Source organism: Hypanus sabinus, chromosome 1 (assembly GCF_030144855.1).
Source record: "Hypanus sabinus isolate sHypSab1 chromosome 1, sHypSab1.hap1, whole genome shotgun sequence".
Lineage (NCBI taxonomy): Eukaryota > Metazoa > Chordata > Chondrichthyes > Myliobatiformes > Dasyatidae > Hypanus > Hypanus sabinus.
Genome location: NC_082706.1, coordinates 182,345,105 through 182,365,547, shown reverse-complemented (window position 1 = coordinate 182,365,547; position 20,443 = coordinate 182,345,105). Strand labels below are relative to the sequence as shown.

Here is a 20,443-nt window from a genome sequence, read left to right as displayed (position 1 = left end):
CTGGTGATCCCTCAATTAAATATTTTAAGGGAAACTCTCAGCCATCCAGATCAGCCATCAGCATTATAGTCTGTCACTTGGGCTGATGGCCTACACCTACTTTCATAAGAGTCTTCCTTTTTCTTTCATTGCAAAGGGAGTGGAATTTCTAATCAAATAATTGTAAAGTAATTGTAAATCCAATAATCATGAAAATGTAAAAGGGGAAAGAAGAATCATGTAAAAACGGTAAGAGGAAATATAGCATTCATATTGCTCCACAGAAATCAGTGTGGGTTGTAATTCACTGTTTTCAATGCTTATATCATCTTAAGAGTTGACACTGGAGATTAAAATGTGTAATCATGATTCTCCTTTTTTAGCTGGAGTCATACCTGCACTGTCTCTTTAAAAGAGCAGTTCTCTAGTTCCAGCCTCTGATCCTTCCTTTGTGGCCTTGGAAACATTTCTCCACCATGTACTTAACTAATTTCTTCATGAAGGTCTTAATGAAAGAAAAATGGAGAGCAAAGCTGGATGGAAGCATCAGATTGATATTGGAGTAAAGATCCTTACGGTTGGCACAACACTGCAAGCTGAAAGGGCCTGTGCTGTTCTGTTATAGGGAACAATTCCCATTACACCGTGAGACAGTGCATTCCAGATTCCAGCAGCATCCTGCATATCAAAGTTTATCCTTATGTTACTTTTCACTTTTATTCTATACTTGTGATCTCTTATAAGTACTCCACCAAAAGGACAGCATCACAGTCTGTGCAGACCACCCCTCCCCCAGGCTTCCCTTAGCATCATTTTATGCACATATCAAGTCCTTTTATATCCATACCAAAAAGGTCAAGGCAGTAGTGCTCTTATTGCACTACTTAATTATTTTTTTAGTATTTTTATTATGGCAACTTATAGTATGAGGGGTGATTGATAAGTTCATGGCCTAAGGTAGGAGTCAATTTTAGAAAACCTAGCACATTTATTTTTCAACATAGTCCCTTCCTACATTTACACACTTAGTCCAGCAGTCTTGGAGCATACAGATCCCTTCTTTGTAGAAGTTGGCGTCTTGGACCTCCAGAAAGTGGTCCACAGCGGGTATGATTTATAAGTTCGTGGCCTAAGGTAGTTCATCTCCTTCGAGATGAGTTATACAGCTCTTGTTACATGGATGTGCAGTTCAACTCTTTGAGTGATTATGCAGAAAGTCTGAAGTTAATAACTTTTGCGGTATTTCTGTTTCAGATAATTGAAAATTGTAAGTAAGCGCTGCCTGAGAAAATGGACAACATCGGCCTTCGTGCTGTCAACCGTTACCTTATCACCCGAGGAGGTCCACGAGGACATGGTGGCAACACTAGGGGAGGGTGAAAAATAAATGTGCTAGGTTTTCTAAAATTGACTCCTTCTACCTTAGGCCACAAACTTATCAATACTCCTCATACGTTTTATACATTGCACTGTACTGCTGCCGCAAAACAACAAATTTCAACATATGTTAATGATAATAAACTCTGTTATGTTTCTAATTCTGAAATCTTGTCTAAGCTTTGTCTTCTTCAAAGGCAACAGTGTCCACTCTCTAACTTGTCCTTGGAGCAGTAGTCCTGTAGTCCAAGAACAAGTTAAGAATTCTTTCTGGACCTTCTTAAGGACCTTCACATCCTTCTTTTAATTGGCAAACGCAGTTCAACACAATTCTTCAAGCTGAGGCCAGGCCAGCATTTTTTAAGTGCTCATAACATACATAGAACACAGAATAGAAAACAGGACCTTAGGCCCACCTTGCTGTGCTGAATGAATCAAGTCAGTAATCGAATGTCCAATTACACTATTGCACTCCAGTCCTGAAGAAGGGTCTTAGCCCAAAACTTCGACTGTTCCTCTCCGCAGATGCTGCCTGACCGGCTGAGTTCCTTCAGTATTTTGTGTGTGTTGCTTTGGATTTCCAGTATCGGCAGATTTTCTCATGTTTACTAATCCTTTCTGTCTAGTTAATGCCCATTTCCTGCACATTTATGTACTTACCTAAGAGCTTCTTGAACATTGCCATCATATTTGCTTCCACCACCATCCCAGGCAGTACATTTCAGGCACTCGCCACTCTGTAAAATACTTGCCCTACACATCTCCTTTGAAGATACTCCCTCTCATGGTAAATGCATGCCCTCTGGGAAAAAGATACTGGCATCTACTCTGTGTCTCCCTTAATCTTACAAACTTCTATCAGGACTCCCCTCAACCTCTCTTTAAAGCATAAACGCTAGAGATTCTGCAGATAATGGAAATCTTGAGCAGCGCACAGAAAATTCTGGAGGAACTCAGCAAGTTAGGCAGCATTAAGGGGGGAGGCGCAGGGTGGAAATAAACTGTCAATGTCTTGGGCCAACATTTTTGATCAAGACTAGAAAGGAAAGGGTCAGAAGACAGAATACCCCTCTAATCTAGGCAGTATCCTGGTAAATCTCTTCAACACCCTCTTCAAAACCACAACATCCTTCCCATAATGGAGCAATCAGAACTGAATGCAATTCTCCAGATACGGCCTATATTCCTGCTTCTATACCCAATGCTTCAATAAACAGAAATGCGTTTGCCTTATTAACCAGATTCAAAGTTAAAAGAACAAATTGTGCAAACGATTAAAAAAAGTCAACAAATAAAACACAGAGCATGAACTGCAGTGTCCCAAAAAGTGAGTCCACAGCCACAGAGCCAGGGTCAGCACTTAGGCAAGTGCTGATGGCTGGAGGCCACAGTGCAGAGTCGGATCAGCACTGAGGTGAGTAACCCTCGCCGATTACTGAGCTGAACAACGGTTCTCAATCCACCTTGCATTAATGATGATCTGTGCACAGAAACCTTCAGCTACTTTTGCTCCTGCACCCCTTTGTAAGAGGAACTGGACTCTCTGACGGTGGTGTCTGAAAAGAGGATGCTGTCCAAGCTGCATGCCATCTTGGGCAATGACTCCCATCCACTCCATAATGTACTGGTTAGGCACAGGAGTACATTCAGCCAGAGACTCATTCCACCGAGATGCAACACTGAGTGTCATAGGAAGTCATTCCTACCTGTGGCCATCAAACTTTACAACTCCTCCCTAGGAGTGTCAGACACCCTGAGGCTGGTCCTGGACTTATTTCCACTTGGCATGATAACTTATTATTATTTAATTATTTATGGTTTTATGTTGCTATATTTCTTCACTATTCTTGGTTGGTGCGGCTGTAACGAAACCCAATTTCCCTCGGGATCAATAAAGTATGTCTGTCTGTCTGTCTTTTAAAACAGATGGTCTCTCCCCATTCTTCCTGCTGAAATAAAACTCACTTCTCTGCATTTAACTTCATCTGCCATGTGTCTGGCCATTCCACTAGCCTTGTTTAAATCCTGCTGCAATTTATTACTAACCTCTTCACAATTCACAATATGTTTTGTTTTGAGTCATCAACAAAAGTAGAAACTTTGGCTTTCATCCCTAACTTTAGGTTATTTATTTTCACCATAAACAGCAATTGCGATCACACTCATAGATGGGGAACACCACTATTCACCTTCCTCCAGTCTTCATTCACCATGGCCTCTGTTGTCTGTTACTTAGCCACTTGACCAATGTCCATAAGACTATAAGACATAGGAGCAAAATATGCCACACAGTTCATTGAGTCTGTTCATAGCTGATTTATTATCTCTCTCAAACCCATTCTTCTGCCTCCTCCCTATAACTTATCGAAAGCTTTTTAACCATCCAAGTAAACAACATCTACAGGCTCTCCTTTGTCTACCCTACCTGTTATTTCTTTAAGGAATTCTAACAGATTTGTCAGGCAAGATTTACCCTTTGGAAAACCATGCTGGCTTTGGCCTCATTACACTTTAACTAATCCCACTGATTGCAATGTTGCCGTATCATCTGTCTGTCCTTCCTCATTGCCCTACTCCACTACTACCCCACTACTACATCTACTTATACACCAATTGCCCCATCCTCAGCCCTATCACTCCGGTTCCTATCACCTGGCCAAATTAGTTTAAACTCTCCCTACGACTCCAGCAAACCTGCCTGCAAGGAAAATTGTCCCCGAGTTCAGGTATAACCCATCCTTTTGGTACAGGTCATATCTTCCCCAGAAGAGATCCTAACGATCCTGAAATCTGAAGTCCTGCCCCCTGCTCAAATTCCTCAGCCATGCAATCATCTGCCAATTCATTGTATTCTTATCTTCACAGCTGTGTGACACAGATAGCAAACTGAGATTACTCCCCTTGAGATCCTACTTTTCAAACTTCTACATAACTCCCTGTACTCATCTCATCCATTTTCCTACCTATATCATTGGTACCAATATGTCCTTTTGATTTTTCTCATGAGAGGAGTTTGTATTAGTTTTGAATCCAGTGGCCAAGATCCTAGTGGTCAGACTGAACATACAACACTGCACAAAATCTGACATTAAAGCTGTTATCCCTAAAGTGGGGAGTTCAGAACAAATTATTTCGTGATTCATAGTGGTTAACCTCCCATCACTAGAAAAGTTACCTGTGAACCCAGAGTATGGCATGTTCAATTATAAGAATTGCTGTAGTTACAATATAAATATTTATAATGCCGAAAGACTGCTGTGTGGAAAAGTTAAAGGTATTCATAATTAATTTTTGTTGTCAAGTTGAGAAAGTGCTATTTGTTCCAGTTAGTGTTCTAGCCACTGGAGAATTGTGAATCTAAAGTCATTTTTGGAATACTAGTTTAGTAGCCAGGCTCCATGTTCTACAAGTGAAAATGGAGCATGAAATAAAAGTAAACATGAGTCACATTTTGTTTCTCCATTGCAGAAAATATTTGATCTCAACATGTCTTTCATTCTTAATCACATTGAATATATCAGTTTGACAACCTTACTTCAAATTAAATCTTGTAACAGAATTTTAAAGTAGGATTACTATGAGTAGCATTAATAAAATGGCATATATGGTCTTATTGCAGGTTGAATATCTCTGCTGATTTTCTTTTTCCAGCACAGTTACACAACTGTAACAAATTGGAAATATATGTTTTGTTCACAAAGAAAAGGACAAAACCAATCCAGCTGAGTACTGGTTCATCAGTTTACTGTCAATCATCAACAAAGTGAAGAATGATGTTTACAGTGTTATTTTTTATTTTTTTAAACTTTTTTTTATTGAGTTTTCAAATAATTACAGAAAGAAAAAAATATATACCCTTCCCCCCTCCGCTTAGCCTCTCCCCCTAACATCCCTATAGAAAAGAAAGAAAGAAAGAAAGAAAGAGTGCCTGGATATCGGAAGATCCCCACATGCTCCATGGAGTTCGTAATAACTTTAGTATATATATTTATTTATTTCCCCAAATAACCAATTATTTTATCTTTGGAGCACATATATATTTAATCCTGTCTTTTGTAAATAAGGGCGCCAAATTTTCACAAATGTTTCATATTTATCTCTTAAATTTTAAGTAATTTTTTCAAGTGGAATACAGCTGGAAATTTCATTCTTCCAATGATCTATACTTAAGTATGCATCCGATTTCCAAGTAACTGCAATAGCCTTTTTGGCTACTGCCAGTGCAATTTTTATAAATTCTTTCTGATATTTATTCAAGTTTACAGTGTTATTGAGTAACAGAAACTCTACAGTGACCTGCTCCCTAGTGCTCGGTTTGCATTTCACCTGGATCACAAGGCCTGAGACTTTATCACCAAATTGACTAATGAGAATGACTGGCCTAAACTAGTATGGCTTGCAGTAGTTCTGGTAAAACAGGACAACAAAGTTTGACTCCAGCTAATGTCCACATCTGCTTGCAGCAAGACAGTTAAACAAGAACTAGATAACAAACCACCTAGCTATGGTATTGACTGATGTTACCATTTTCGATTCTCTACCATCATCATCTGGGAGTGGACAGATATCCTGTGATGACAGGTCACTTCTTGGCACTTCAAAATATTTCTAGCATTTACAAGGTCTGAGCCAAGAGTGTTGTAGATTACTCTCCACTTACGTACGTGGATGAGTCCAGCTCCAACGGTACTCAAGAAGTTCCATTCTATTCATGACAAAGTAGCTTGCTTGATTTGCACCATATCAACCATCCTGACCATCAACAGTGCTCAATGCCTGCAGAGTGTACAATCTATACAATGCACTGCAGCGATTCACAATGCACTCTGACAGTATTTCTAATGCCACAACATCTTGTGGCAGAAAGGACAATGCTCATGGGTATACTGTAACTCTTCTCGCAAGTCATACTCTGATCCTTCCTGTTTGCTGAACTCAAGTCATGGAAATCTTAGCCCAGCAATAATTTGGGAGCACATCCACTGGAACACAGGACATAGAACAATATTAAACAGTATGGGCCGTTGGCCCACTGTGTAATACCAAACTACATAAACCTTCTCCCTTCCATCCTACATAGCCATCAATGTGCCTATCTAACAGTCCTTTAATTCTGCCTATTGTATCAGCCTCTGCCATCACTTACCACTCTGTGTAAAAAAAAGCCCTACCTCTAACATCTCTATGAAACTATCCTCCACCTTCCTTAAGTAGATGTCCTCTGGCATTGACCATTGCCGCTTTGGGAAAAAGGTGCTGGCTGTGCACTTTATGCATCTCATAATCTTATGCACATTGATCTCCAGGCATCTTAAATTCCATGGCACTGGATGCTGAACCCGATCTGTCAAGGACTGTGTAGGGATTGCCTCCTTACACTAAACAAAGATACGCACAGGCATTCTCCACAGGGAATTCACCTCAACATCCCGGATATGTGGATCCTGAATCAGTCTCCTCCAGCCACCTGAGTATCTACTATTAGGCAATCCCTTAGGAGAACATGATATTCGACTCGAGTGATCTCATACTATTATTACACATTGATCCTTTTGCCCTGTGTCTTTCTGCACTCTCAAAGCCTAACTTTATCACTGTTATCCCTGGAAGTCTATGGCTACTACCTGGTTCTGTGGGCTTTCCTAGCTGGCAGGGAGCTGACATTCCAATCTGACTCATGCCAAGTAGGAAATGGAGGAAGAAAATTTTAATTAGATCTTGCTGTTAAGGGTATTTCTGTTCCCTGTCAGCTGCCAGACTGTCCTGCTCCCCTCACCTCCTTGTAAATATCAGGGCCAATATCTTACTTCATTCCGAGGTCTTTATATGGCATTGCTAATTTTGAAGGACTTTAAGATATTCATTTAATCATTTTATCAATAAATCATAAATTTGTAAAGTATAACTTGCTTCTGTTATAATCACATGGTTGTACCTGCTGATGTTATGTAGTTAAGTGTTCTTTAATTATTCTCTTTATAATAATATTTTTCTAATATATAGCTATTTTCAAAAAGTCTTTAAATTTTAGGTGCCTCAAATATTAGCCATTTTTGTAGTATTTTACAACAGATTTTAATGTTAAAGAACATTAGTGGTAATTTTGACTTTGACAGTACTCGAGCATAATTGACTGAGCTCTCTAGTATACGAACCTCCCTATTTTCAACAGAATATACTGTGAAGATGATCTTACAGAATATCCATTATCAAGCCAGCTCTTGGTGGATTTCTCCTTCTTTGAACAATAATGGTGGCAAATCTTTTCTTCCCTTGGATCTGTCTAATACTTTTAATAATTAAAGCTCTATTAACACTCTTTGAATTTATCTATTAAGCAGCTAAGCCCCATATATTAGCAAAGTCCTAAGTTGAACTAAATATCCAATGCTGACCCTTATACTGTAACTGAGTTAGAAATACTTGCACTTATACAGAGCTTTCACAGTCTCAGGACTGTTGACCATCTGGTCATGCAGTCTGCCAATTTCAAACCTCATGTGGCCATGCCAAATGCAAATAAAAACTGGTATTATATACTGTAGTCTATTATAAGCCTTGCTTTCTCTTTCCAAGCAATAACAGAAGAATTATAAAGTTAATAGCTCTTTTCAAAGGAAATGAAAATTTTACAATTTTTGTACTTTGGTCCATTGCTTGGTAGGAATTTAAATTACATATAATCCTGAAACACATACCAACATTTTTTTTTACAAAACGTAATTAAATTTTGGTAATGTCATTGAGAACCAAGGGCTAAAGTAATGTAAATGATAAATGCACCTTGGTAGAATGAGTATTTTGCAATAAGTAACAAAGCATAAAATAATTAATCAGTATCTTGGTGTTGCAGCACATGATTGAATATGAAGCATAAGAAGATACACTTGTATACATATATATTCTGTAGAGCTACTTTTTTGTGTGCATTTCTGTTTAGAATTCTACTTAAGTGTAGCCTGAAACAATTCTAGTTTTTAAAATCTCAGTCATGGTCATACTGACACATCAGCCATCACCTGTAAAGAGCAGCTGAGCTACGATTGCCTTCACTTAGTGCTCCAGCTTGCAAGGAATTGTTAGTTTGTGCCTATAGCTCAAATTATGTGCGGTTATGATAAGAACAAATGGCAACCTCTCATTGCTTTGCTGTGTGGTGTCCTCTAAGGTAATAATTAGTGTCAAAATGACTCAATGACTAATAATTCCAGTGATATCACAGCACCAGCAATGCCAATGAGAAAAAATGCTAACATAACTGCTGCACAAGGAATTCTACATTCACATGCTAAAATCATATTGTACACAAACATTAAACTTCAGCATTTAATTGGAATTTATCAGGGATGATGACTAAAAAAAAGATTAATTTGCATATTACTCTGTTTTGTCTTTGTTACTCCAATGAGCATTAAGGCAATTTACCTATTCTCCCAACACTGAACACTGAACATAAGACCATAAGACATAGGAGCAGAATTAGGCCATTCTGCCCATTCAGCCTGCTCTGCCATTCCATCATGGCCGATCCCAGATCCCACTCAATCCCATTTTCCTGTCTTCTCACCATATCCTTTTTATGCCCTGACCGACTTCCACCTTAAATATACCCACGGACTTGGGCCACTGCTGTCTGTGGCAGGACGTTCCTCCTTACCTCTGTTCTAAAAGGTTGCCCTCAATTTTGAGGCTGTGCCCTCTAGTTCTGGATATCCCCACCATAGGAAACATCCTCTCCACATTCACCCTATCTAGTCCTATCAACATTCGGTAGGTTTCCATGATATGCCAACAGACTCTTCTAAATTCCAGTGAGTACAGGTCCAACGCTTCTCATATAACCCCTTCACTTCCAGAATCATATTTGTGAACCTCCTGTGGACTCTCTTCAATGAGAATACATCCTCTCTGAGATATAGGGCCCAAAACTGTTTACAATATTCCAAGTGTGGTCTGACTAATGTTTTATAAAGGCTCAGAATTAGCTCCTTGCTTTTATATTCTATTCCCCTTGAAATAAATGCCAACGACGTACTTGGCTTCTTTACCACATGCTCAACCTGTAAATTAACCTTCTGGGAGTCTTGCACGAGGACTCCCAAGTCCCTCTGCACCTCTGATGTTTGAACCTTCTCCAAATTGAGCTAATAGTCTGCACTATTGTTCCTTTTACCAGTTCCCAGCACTGTATTCCATCTGCCACTTCATTGCCCTTTCTTCCAATTTGTCTAAGTCCTGCTGATATTGTATTGCTTCTTCAGCACTACTTGCCCCTCCACCTATCTTGGTATCATCTGAAAACTTGGCCACAAAGCCATCAATTCCATTATCCAAATCACTGACAAACAATGTGAAAAGTAGCAGTCTCAATACTGACCCATAAGGAACACGACTAGTTGCTGGCAGCCAACCAGAAAATGCCCCTTTTATTTCCACTTCTTGCCTCCTGTCTGTCAGCCCTTCCTCTATTCTTGCCAGTATCTTTCCTGTAACACCATAGCATTTTATCTTTTTAAGCAGCCTCATGTGTAGCACTAAATGCCTTCTGAACATCCAAGTAAATGACATCCACTGCCTCATCTACATATGTCCACCCTGCTTATTAAATCCTTGAAGAATTAAACAGATTTGTCAGGCAAGATTTTCTTTTATGGAAACCATGCTGACTGACTTATTTTATCATTAGTCTCCAAGTATCCCAAAGCCACATCAATAATAGACTCCAACGATTTCCCAATGACTGAGGTTAGAGTATTTGGGCTATAATTTCCTTTCTTTTGCTTCCTCCTTTCTTAAAGAATGGAATGACAATTGCAATCTTCCAGCCCTCAGGAACAGGCCAGAATCAAGTGATTCTTGAAAGATCACGACCAATGCATCCATTGTCTTTTCAGCACACTTCTCTCAGGACTCTGGGATGTAGTCCATCTGACTAATCCACCTTAAAGACCTTTGAGTTTGCCCCGCACATTTTCCTTTGTAATAGCAAAGGAATGCTCCAGCTCCTTGACACTCATGGACCTCTGGCACACTGTTAGTGCCTTCAGCACTGAAGACAGATACAAAGTACCCATTAAGTTCATCTGTCATTTCTTTGTCCCCCATTACTACCTCATCAGCATCATTTTCCAGATGTGCTCACCTCCCTTTTACTCTTTCTGTAACTGAAAAAAACATTTGGTACCTGGAGGCATATGACAAGATAGGCAGAACTCAGCATGGTTTCCTTAAAGGAAAATCCTGCCTGACAAACCTAGTGCAATTCTTTGAGGAACTAACAAGTAGGCTAGACAAGGGAGATGTTGTGTATTTGGATTTCCAGAAGGCCTTTGATAAGGTGCCGCACATGAGGCTGCTAAATGAGGTAAGAGCCCATGGAATTACGGGAAAGTTACACACATGGATAGAGTGTTGGTTGATTGGCAGGGAACAGAGAGTGGGAATAAAGGGATCCCATTCTGGTTGGCTGCCGGTTACCAGTGGTGTTTCACAGGGGTCTGTGTTGGGGCCGCTTCTTTTTATGTTATATATCAACAATTTGGATAATGGAATAGATGGCTTTGTGGCTAAGTTTGCTGATGATACAAAGATAGGTGGAGGGGCTGGTAGTGCTGAGGAAACAGAGAATCTGCAGAGAGACTTGAATAGATTGGAGGAATGAGCAAAGAAGGGGCAAATGAATTACAATGTTGGAAAGTGTACGGTCATGCACTTTGGTAGAAAAAAATAAATGGGCAGACTATTATTTAAATGGGGAGAGAATTCAAAGTACTGAGATGCAACAGGACTTGGGTGTCCTCGTACGGGATACCCTTAAGGTTAACCTCCAGGTTGAGTCGGTGGTGAAGAAGGCAAATGCAATGTTGGCATTCATTTCTAGAGGAATAGAGTACAGGAGCAGGGATGTGATGTTAAGGCTCTATAAGGCACTGGTAAGACCTCCCTTGGAATACTGTGTGCAGTTTTGGGCTTCTTATTTAAGAAAGGATGCGCTGACATTGGAGAGGGTTCAGAGAAGATTCACTAGAATAATTCCGGGAATGAGAGGATTAACATATGAGGAATGTTTGACCGCTCTTGGACTGTACTCCTTGGAGTTTAGAAGAATGAGGGGGGACCTCATAGAAACATTTCGAATGTTGAATGGCATGGACAGATTGGATGTGGCAAAGTTGTTTCCCATGGTGGGGAAGACTAGTACAAGAGGACATGACTTGAGGATTGCGGGGCGCCCGTTCAGAACAAAGATGCGAAGTTTTTTTTTAGCCAGAGGATAGTGAATCTGTGGAATTTGTTGCCACGGGTGGCAGTGGAGGCCAAGTCATTGGGTGTATTTAAGGCAGAGATTAATAGGTATCTGAGTAGTCAGGGCATCAAAGGTCATGCTGAGAAGGCGGGGGAATGGGACTAAAAGGGAAATTGGATCAGCTCATGATGAAATGGCGGAGCAGACTCGATGGGCTGAATGGCTGACTTCTGCTCCTTTGTCTTATGGTCTATGGTATCCTGCTTTATATTATTGGCTAGTTTGCTCTCATATTTAATCTTTTCCCTTCTTATAGCTCTTTTAGTTTCCTTTAGTTGGATTTTAAAAGCTTCCCAAACATCCAACTTCCCACTCACTTTTGTTACCTTTTATGCCCTTTCCTTGGTTTTTATACAGTCCTTAATTACTCTTGTCAGTCACAGCTTACCCCTGCCATTTGAGAACAACTTCTTCTATGCGATATAACTATCCTGTGCTTTGTGAACTATTCCCAAAAACTTCAGCCATCTCTGCTCTGCTGTCATCCCTGCCAATATCCTCCTCCAATCCCCCTTGGGCAAGCACCTCTCTCATGCCTCTGTAATTCCTTTTTCCATTGTGATACTGATACATGTGAGTTACACTTCTCCCTCTCAAAGTGCTGTATGAATTCAATTATACCATGATCACTGCCTCCTAAATGTTCCTTTATATTAAGCTCCCTAATAAAATCTGGATTATTACACAACACCCAATCTAAGATATCCTTTCCCTGAGTAGGCTCAAGCACAAGCTGCACTAAAAAGCCATCTTGAAGGCATTCAACAAATTCCATCTCTTGTATCTAACACCAATTTGATTTTCCCAATCCCCCTGTACATTGAAGCCGCACATTACAGTTGTATCCTTACCCTTATTACACGCCTTTTCCAGCTCCCTATGCAATCCCAACCATACATCTTAACTTCTATTTGGAGGCCTATGCATGATTCCCATAATTTTTTTTTCTCCTTTACAGCTTCTTAACTTCATGCACATAGATTCAACATTCTCTAACCCTATGTTAGCTCTTTCTAAAGATGTAATTCCATCTCTTACCAACAGAATCACACTGCAGCCTATGACTTCCTACCTGTCTTTTCGATACAAAGTATATCCTTTGATTTTAAGCACCCATTATGGCCTTATTTCAGGAACGACTCAGTGATGCCCACAACATGATACCAACCAATCTGTAATTGCTTCATATGTTTGTCCATCTTATTCCGAATGCTATGTGCATTTAAAAACAGCACCTTCAATCCATAAGACCATAAGATATAGGAACAGACGTAGGCCATTCGGCCCATTGAGTCTGCTCCGCCAATCAATCATCGGCTGATCCAATTCTTCCAGTCAACCCCACTCCCCGCTTTCTACCCATACCCTGGCTAATCAAGAACCTATCTTTCTCTGCCTTAAATGCACCCAATGACTTGGCCTCCACAGCCGCTCGTGACAACAAATTCCACAGATTTACCACCCTCTCACTAAAGTAATTTCTCTGCATCTGTGTTCTAAATGGATGTCCTTCAATCCAGAAGTCATGCCTTCTTGTCTGAGACTCCCCTACCATGGGAAATAACTTGCCATATTTAATTTGTTCAGGCCTTTTAACATTTGGAATGTTTCAATGAGATTCCCCTCTCATTCTCCTGAACTCAAGGGAATACAGCCTAAGAGCTGCCAGACGTTCCTCATATAGTAACCCTTTCATTCCTGGAATCATTCTCATGAATCTTCTCTGAACCCTCTTCAATGTCAGTACAGTATATCCTTTCTGAAACAAGGAGCTCAAAACTGCACACAATACTCCAAGTGTGGTCTCACGAGTTCCTTATACAGCCTCAAAAAAAAATTCCTGCTCTTATATTCTATACCTCTAGAAATGAATGCCAACATTGCATTCATCTTCTTCACAACCGACTCAACCTGGAGGTTAACCTTTAGGGTATCTTGCATAAGGACTCCCAAGTCTCTTTGCATCTCTGCATTTTGAATTTTCTCCCCATCTAAATAATGGTCTGCACATTTATTTCTTCTACCAAAGTCCATGACCATACACTTTCCAACATTATATTTTTTTTGCCACTTCTTTGCCCATTCCCCTAAACTATCTAAGTCTTTCGGCAGGCTCTCTGTTTCCTCAACATTATCCACTCTTCCACCTACCTTTGCATCATCAGCAAATTTAGCCATAAATCCATTAATCCCATTGTTCAAATCATTGACATACATCATAAAAAGCAGTGGTCCCAACACCGACCCCTGTGTAACGCTGCTGGTAAATGGCAGCCAGCCAGAATAGGATCCCTTTATTCCACTCTCTGTTTTCTGCCAATCAGCCAATGCTCCACCCATGCTAGTAACTTCCCTGTAATTCCATGGGCTCTTATCTTGCTAAGCAGGCTTATGTGCGGCACCTTGTTCAAGGCCTTCTGAAAATCCAAGTACACCTGATCAACTGCATCTCCTCTGTCTAACCTTGCTTGCATTTTCCTCAAAAAATTGTAGCAGGTTAGTCAGGCAGGATTTTCCTTTCAGGAAACCATGCTGGCTTTGGCCTATCTTGTCACACACCTCCAGGTAGTCCATAATTTCATCCCCAACAATCGATTCCAACATCTTCCTAACCACTGATGTCAGGCTAACAGGTCTATAGTTTCCTTTCTGCTGCCTCCCACCCTTCTTAAGTAGTGGAGTAACATTTGCAATTTTCCAGTCATCGGGTACAATACCAGCACTTACTGATTCTCGAAAGATCATTGTTAATGCCTCCGCAATCTCTCCAGCCACTTCCATCAGAACCCGAGGGTGCATTCTATCAGGTCCAGGAGATTTATCCACCCTCAGACCATTAAGCTTCCTGAGCACCTTCTCAGTCATAGTTTTCACTTTACTTCCCTGACACTCTTGAATGTCCGTTGTACTTCAGATGTCTTCCACTGTGAAGACCGATGCAAAATACGCATTCGGTTCCTCTGCCATCTCTGCATCTCTCATTACAATATTTCCAGCGTCATTTCCTATTGGTCCTATATTTACCGTCAACTCTCTTTTACCCTCTATCTACTTAAAAAGCTTTTAGTATCTTAGAACATAGAACATAGAAAACCTACAGCACAATACAGGCCCTTCTGGCCCACAAAGTTGAGCCGAACATGCCCCAACCTTAGAAATTACTAGGCTTACCCATTTTTCTAAGCTCCATGTACCTATCCAAAAGTCTTTTAAAAGACCCTATCATATCTGCCTCCACCACTGTTGCCAGCAGTCCATTCCATGCACTCACCAGTCTCTGTGTTAAAAACTTACCCCGGACATCTCGTCTGTACCTATTCCCCAGCACCTTAAATCTGTGTCCTCTTGTGGCAACCATTTCAGCCCTGGGAAAAAACCTGTGCCTATCCACAAGATCAATGCCTCTCATCATCTTATACACCTCTATCAGGTCACCTCTCATCCTCCAAGGAGAAAAGGCCGAGTTCACTCAACCTATTCTCATAAGGCATGCTCCCCAATCCAGGCAACATCCTTGTAAATCTCCTCTGCACCCTTTCTATGGCTTCCACATCCTTCCTGTGGTGAGGCGACCAGAACTGAGCACAGTGCTCCGTGGGGTCTGACTAGGGTCCTATATAGCTGCAACATTACCTCTCGGCTCCTAAATTTAATTCCACGATTGGAATGAAAGCCAATACACCAGATGCCTTCATAACCACAGAGTCAACCTGCGCTGCTATTTTGAGTGTCCGATGGACTCGGACCCCAAGATCCCTCTGATCCTCCACACTGCCAAAGAGTCTTACCATTAATACTATATTCTGCCATCATATTTGACCTAACAAAATGAACCACCTCACACTTACCTGGGTTGAACTCCATTTGCGACTTCTCAGCCCAGTTTTGCATCCTATCAATGTCCCACTGTAACCTCTGACAGCCCTCCACACTATCCACGACACCTCCAACCCTTGTGTCATCAGCAAACTTACTAACCCATCCCTCCAATTCCTCATCCAGGTCATTTATAAAGATCACGCAGAGAAAGGGTCCCAGAACAGATCCCTGGGCAATACTAAGCAAGGAGCAACTTTTCCCCCAGTTGCATGACATTTCAACTCCCCTTCCCATTTCAACACTGACCTGTCATTCAATTGCCAACGTGTGAACCAAATGCAAACTTGAAGAACATCAGCTCATTTTCCACCTGGGCAGTATACAACCTAATGGTATGAATACAGACTTTTCCAAGTTTATGTAGCCCACAATCCCTATGCACCTTTCTCTCTATCTCCCACATCCTGTCAATCTCTCAGGTACATTTCCCTCCTCCAATTTCAAATTCTATCCCTCTCGGAAAAAAACCTTAAAGTGCTATGGTTTACTTTATTTTATATTGAAAGCCCAAAATTCAAAAGAAATTTATTATCGTATGTTTATGTCATTATTACTGCTGTGATCTTTATTGCCTTGCAGGCATTTCCAGGAAAATAAAGAAATACAATAGAGCTGATGAAAAACTATACATAAAGATTTAAAAACAACAAATGTGCAAAAGTACCCAAATCATGCAAATAATAACAAAATAATACTGAGAACATGAGTTGTAGAGTCCTTGAAAGTTAGTCTGTAGCTTGTGGAATCAGTTCAGTGCTTAACTGGGTATCCTTCCTAATTGGTGCATTTCTATTTGCAATCTCTTTTATTCTCCACCTTACCTAGACTTACACTTCTGAAATAAAAGGCTCTTATTCTTCCTAATCAAAATTTATCAGAAAGAAATTTATCAAAAATAATTTCATTCCATTTTAATTCTTTGTTCATTCTGCAAGTTTATTAATGTCCTTCTGTAATTTTTGCAGTCTGTCTCAGCGCTAACTCTGCATCCTAATATGGTATTATCTACAAATTTGGAAATGGTAGTTTTTAGTTCTTCACTCTAAATAGTTATTATAATTTGTGACCATAAGTTATTGTAGCTTGGTCCTTGTGGAATACCATACCGTGAATAGTTTCCCACAGCAATTGTTCTGCTTTCTGTTTTGCAGTTAACTTCAAAGAGCATTTTATATCAAATAATGTATAAATAATACACCTTGAGATTTGTTTGTGTTCAGGCAGCCACAAAGCAAAAAGCCTGAAGAACCCAATTAAAAAAGACTATAACCACTGTGCAGAGAAAGCGGAAAAAAAAACCCACGTCACGCAAACAACATATGCAAACGACAACATTCCGAACCAGACTGGCTCCATAGATCCGCCCACTGGAGCAGCCAGGGTAGGCCCAAGACTCAATCTCGGTTCATCATACTATGTAACAGTTTCTTCCTCCAAGTTATCAGACTCCTCAATACCCAGAGACTGGACTGACACCGACTTACTGCCCTCTACTGTGCCTATTGTCTTGTTTATTATTTATTGTAATGCCTGCACTGTTTTGTGCCCTTTATGCAGTCCTGGGTAGGTCTGTAGTCTAGTGTAGTTTTTTTTTCTGTGTTGTTTTCACATAGTTCAGTGTTGTTTTTGTACTGTACATGTAGCACCATGCTCCTGAAAAACATTGTCTTGTTTTCACTGTGTACTGTACCAGCAGTTATGGTCGAAATGACAATAAAAAGTGACTCGGATTGATACCAGTGGGGCAAAAACACTGCGAAACCTGCAGAGACAACAGCCACCGGAGAGAAGAATGAATATCGTGGGAGAGCAAGGAAAATCAGCCTGATCCTCGCCTCCAGTCCTGACACTTGGGCTTTCCAATTTATCTGGGCTAGTGTTTTCATTGTTCAAGCACCAGACAGTGCCTCGCTCTCGGACCTAGACCCTGGCACAGTGACACACCAAGGCCGCACAGCCTGAAGCCGTTCTCAATCTCACCTAATCGCCTCGGCACTTGGACTGATTCAACCTCACACCCAGGTTAGGTGGACGGGCATCGAAACTTTTCAGCATTGATTCTTCTCCAGATCATTCACTCCAACAGCGACGGCGATACAAACTCTGGCTACAACCCCATTTTGTTTTGGCTTTGCGATACACCAGCATGGCTCATCTTGCAATTAATTATGCTGTTTGTCCCCTGATCTTGTTCACTAGTCTGTTATAGGGTAATGATCAAAAGTCTTTTGGCTATCTAGATAAATTGCAGCTTTGCCTACTCTTTCTATTAACTCTTCAAAACTACAGTAAAATTGTCAAGATTTTCCCCTTTTGTAATCAATCCTCCCAATTTTTTTCATTATATGTTTTGGAATATAAAATATTTTCCTATAAAATAGAGGGGTATGTAGATAGGAAGGGTTAGATTGATCTTAGAGTAAGTTAAAAGGTCAGCACTACATCATGGGCCTGTACTGTGTTGTAGTATTCTATGTTCTAAAAGTTATTTGAATATGGCTCTAACAGCAACATTAAGCTGATCAGTCCATAATTGACTGGTCATTTTCTATCCCCCATATATTACATAAATAGATATGTATTTCATAAGCACTATTTTTTATCTAATGAATTACTTTGAGTCACTTTTATACAGGGTTCTTCTGCTCATTGAAGATTTCTAAACTGCATTTGCATTCTCACTTTCTGCTTAAGATAGCATTCCAATGCAATGAGAATGTGAAATGGATGTAGAATGATCTCAGTCAGTAATTTTCATTGTGCCATTTATTTCTGGGCAACTTGGTGACATGACACGTGCTCTTTGCATCTTTGGTGCTTATATGTATGGCTGTATTCCAATGCCTATTTAAAGAAAATGCTCCAGATTTATACTGAGAAGTGGCTCATTGGAGGATTACTCATGCTGAAACTTTAAATCAGGATTAAAGGTTTTACCCAGCTCTTCTTTATAATGTTCTAAGAGAGTATAATAAATAAAACTTTGCATTTGGTAAGTACACAACAGTATATCCGTGAGACCCATTGTAAATTGGGGGCTGCTTCATTGAGCACCTCTGCTCCATTCTCCAAATGCTGAATTTCCTGGTGGCCAAGCATTTTAATTCCAATTGCTATTCCTGTTCTGATATGTTGGCCATGGCCTCCTCTTGTGCCAAGATGAGGCCGCCCTCAGGATGGAAGAGTAACACCTTATATTCCATTTGGATGGCTTCCAACATAATGGCATGAGTATTGATTTCTCCTTCCGATAAAATATTTTTCCCTACCCCTCCCCCCTCTTCTATTCCCCACACTGGCCTCTTCTTCTCAACTGTCGATCACCTCCTCCCCTTTCTCCTACGGTCCTACTCTCTTTGCCTATCAGATTCCATACTCTTACTTAGCTTTCCTACCCACCCCCCTGACTTCACCTATCACTTTCTAGCTATCCTCTTTCCCCTCACCCTAATTTTTTTTCCTGGCATCTTCTTCCTTCCTTTCTAGTGCTGAAGAAGGGTCTCAGCCCGAAGCGTCGACTGTTCATTCATTTCCATAGATGCTGCTTGACTTGCTGACCTGTTTCTTTCCACTTTTATTTTACCGAAGGGACTTCAAATACCACCACCATACCCCTAGCCATCAAGCTTTACTCCCACCTGAATCACTCTCACCTTCCGCGAGATGATCTATTCACTCCTATAATCTTTGCTATGTCAGTTCTCTCATTATTTCAGCATGGTGTTTGAATTTGTTTTGACTAGTGTGACTGCCAAGAAAGAATGTCTATCTCACTGGATAGTGAGCAGAAAATGTGCTTAAGGACTTAATTTTTTCATGCTTTCCCATTTGTTGTTCTGAGGTATAGCATATCCCATTATATCCTAAGTTTAGCCCAGGAAGCCAATGCCAGTCTTAATGATCGTAAAGAATCATGCTCCTGCATCTTGCCCATTAAGCATACTATTTCTTTTCCACCCTTAAGTACTAAAATGTTTTCCCATCAAAGCCACCTCTGTTTGTAAATGAATAGTTTCATAAAATTAATGTTGTAAAGGAGATTTTGCTGGTATTCAAAGGCTGTAAGTAATGAAGAACCATTTTCAAAGACAAATTATCTTTTGAAATTAGAATTTGCTTATAGTCCATAAATCTATTAACAAAAAATTCGAATTTCATGTAATTGCATTGAAGCAGTAACTTTCATTATGCTTTAGTCAGGGCCGTTTTACAATTGAATTGTCTACTTTCTTGAAGAAGGATTAATATCACCTTTTTGGAGTTTCACAGGTTGCGTGTATGTATCTATTTGAAGTGCACTGACCTGCACTTTCCGACAGCGCTCAGAACATCTGGATGTACAGCTGTAAGAAGATTAATTCAAAGCGTTGGATTGCTCTTCACCTAAACAGCTTATGAACTGCTGAATTCATAATCGAAAAACACATCTTCAGAAATAACTCCCATGTGCAAATATTAAAGAGAATGCAAAAAAATTGCTTTTATATGTAAGTCATTTTGTATAATTAGATTCTATCTGTTAATATTCAGTACACTTAATTATTTCACACACAGATGAGGCAGCCAGCTTTCTAGACCTTTCAGTCATCAGCAACTTTATGTCAAGAACAAAGTATTGACTTTTTTTCATTCTTTTTGAAATATGGGGTATAGATTAAATATAATCACCAAGGTATTTATCTGCAAAGATTTTTCTTTAGAAAATTAGACCAGTTTAGTGGATCAAAGTCCCATGCCTAGAAAGCACAATATGGCATATCCGATGCCATATCGGATTAGATATTGCGATAACATTAAATACAAAGTCCTAAATCATTCTCTCTGGTATGTTAATAATGGACACAGAGCCTATTTTTTTAAAATATCAACACAAACATAATATATATAATTTGGATGTATGAT

General features: G+C 40.0%; 1 protein-coding gene across 1 annotated transcript in view; it reads right to left on the bottom strand.

The window, feature by feature from the left end:
* The window catches only part of LOC132401043 (potassium voltage-gated channel subfamily B member 2-like), a 332,656-nt gene that overhangs the window by 84,965 nt on the left and 227,248 nt on the right, over positions 1-20,443 (bottom strand). The gene's annotated exons all lie outside the window — the stretch shown is intronic.